Here is a 2,938-nt window from a genome sequence, read left to right on the forward strand (position 1 = left end):
AACAAACTGTAAACAAATAAAGTATAACTAATACACAGTGGCAAACATCGAACAAAACAATCAGTTACAATGTAATACACAGAGTAAAACTAATACATAGCGGTAGACATCGAACGAAACAAACAGTAAGTACATTTTACATAGTGTGAGACATCGAACAAATCAAACAGTAAATACATTTTACATAGTGTAAGACATCGAACAAAAAACCAAGCAAATACATAAAGTATAGTTAATACATAATGGGAGACATCAAACAAAACAATCAGTTAATACATAGTGGGAGATTAATACATGATGGGAGACATCAAACAAAACAATCAGTTACAATGTAATACACAGAGTAAAACTAATACATAGCGGTAGACATCGAACGAAACAAACAGTAAGTACATTTTACATAGTGTAAGACATCGAACAAAAAAAACAGTAAATACATTTTACATAGTGTGAGACATCGAACAAAGCAAACAGTCATAGTGGGAGACATCGAAGTGGGAGACATCAAACAAAACAAACTGTAAACAAATAAAGTATAACTAATACATAGCGGTAGACATCGAACGAAACAAACAGTAAGTACATTTTACATAGTGTGAGACATCGAACAAAGGAAACAGTAATTACATAATGGGAGACATCAAACAAAACAATCAGTTACAATGTAATACACAGAGTAAAACTAATACATAGCGGTAGACATCGAACGAAACAAACAGTAAATACATTTTACATAGTGTGAGACATCGAACAAAGGAAACAGTAATTACATAATGGGAGATATCATACAAAACAAACAGTAAACACATAGAGGGCAGCTAATATATAGTTGGAGACATCGAACGAAACAAACAGTAAATACGTATAGCATAGCTGATACATAGAAACAAGCAAAAAAAAAACCAGCAAATAAATAAAGAATAGCTAATGCATATAGGGAGACATCGAACAAAAAACCCAGCAAATACATAAAGTATAGTTAATACATAATGGGAGACATCGAACAAAGCAAACAGTAATTACATAATGGGAGACATCAAACAAAGCAAACAGTCATAGTGGGAGACATCGAAGAAAACAAACAGTAAACACATAGAGTATAACTAATACCTAGTGGGAAACATCGAACAAAAATCCCAGCAAAAACATAAAGTATAGTTAATACATAATGGGAGACATCAAACAAAGCAAACAGTCATAGTGGGAGACATCGAACAAAGCAAACAGTCATAGTGGGAGACATAGAACAAAACAAACAGTGAATAGAGAGTTGGAGACATCGAACGAAACAAACAGTAAGTACATTTTACATAGTGGGAGACATCGAAGTGGGAGACATCAAACAAAGCAAACAGTAAATACATTTTACATAGTGTGAGACATCGAACAAAGCAAACAGTAATTACATAATGGGAGATATCATACAAAACAAACAGTAAAAGCATATAACATAGCTAATACATAGTGGGAGACATCAAACAAAGCAAACAGTAATTACATAATGGGAGATATCATACAAAACAAACAGTAAACATATAGAGTATATCTTGTACATAGTGGGAAACATCGAACAAAAATCCCAGCAAAAACATAAAGTATAGTTAATACATAATTGGAGACATCGAACGAAACAAACAGTAAGTACATTTTACATAGTGTGAGACATCGAACAAAACGAACAGTCAACACATATAGTATAACTAATACAGAGCGGGAGACATCGAACAAAGCAAACAGTAATTACATCATGGGAGACATCAAACAAAACAATCAGTTACAATGTAATACACAGAGTAAAACTAATACATAGCGGTAGACATCGAACGAAACAAACAGTAAGTACATTTTACATAGTGTGAGACATCGAACAAAGGAAACAGTAATTACATAATGGGAGAAAAATAAACAGTAGACACTTAGAGTATAGCTAATTTATAGTGGGAGACATCAAACAAAACAATCAGTTACAATGTAATACACAGAGTAAAACTAATACATAGCGGTAGACATCGAACGAAACAAACAGTAAATGCATATAACATAGCTAATACATAGCTGGAGACATCGAACAAAAAACCAAGCAAATACATAAAGTATAGTTAATACATAATGGGAGACATCAAACAAATCAAACAGTAAATACATTTTACATAGTGTAAGACATCGAACAAAACTAACAGTAAATACATAGTGGGAGAAATCGAACAAAACGACCAGTCAACACATATAGTATAACTAATACACAGTGGCAAACATCGAACAAAAATCCCAGCAAAAACATAAAGTATAGTTAATACATGATGGGAGACATCAAACAAAGCAAACAGTAAATACATAGAGCATAGCTAATATATAGTGGGAGACATCGAAGTGGGAGACATCAAACAAATCAAACAGTAAACACATATAGCGAACAAAACAAACAGAAACACTTATAGTATAACTAATACAGAGCGGGAGACATCGAAAAAAACAAACAGTTAACACATATAGTATAACTAATACATAGCGGTAGACATCGAACGAAACAAACAGTAAATACATTTTACATAGTGTGAGACATCGAACAAAACGAACAGTTAACACATGTAGTATAGCTAATACATAGCGGGAGACATCGAACAAAACAAACAGTTAACACATATAGTATAACTAATAGACATCGAACAAAACAAACAGTAAATACGTATAACATTGCTAATACATAGCGGAAGACATCGAACAAAACAAACAGGAAATACATAGTGGGAGACATCGAACAAAACAAACAGTTAATACATAGTGGGAGACATCGAACAAAACAAACAGTTAATACATAGTGGGAGACATCGAACAAAACAAACAGAAACACATATAGTATAACTAATACATTGCGGGAGACATTGAACAAAACAAACGGTAAATACATAGTGGGAGACATCAAACAAAACAAACAGTA

This window comes from Mizuhopecten yessoensis, unplaced genomic scaffold (assembly GCF_002113885.1).
Source record: "Mizuhopecten yessoensis strain PY_sf001 unplaced genomic scaffold, ASM211388v2 scaffold9385, whole genome shotgun sequence".
Lineage (NCBI taxonomy): Eukaryota > Metazoa > Mollusca > Bivalvia > Pectinida > Pectinidae > Mizuhopecten > Mizuhopecten yessoensis.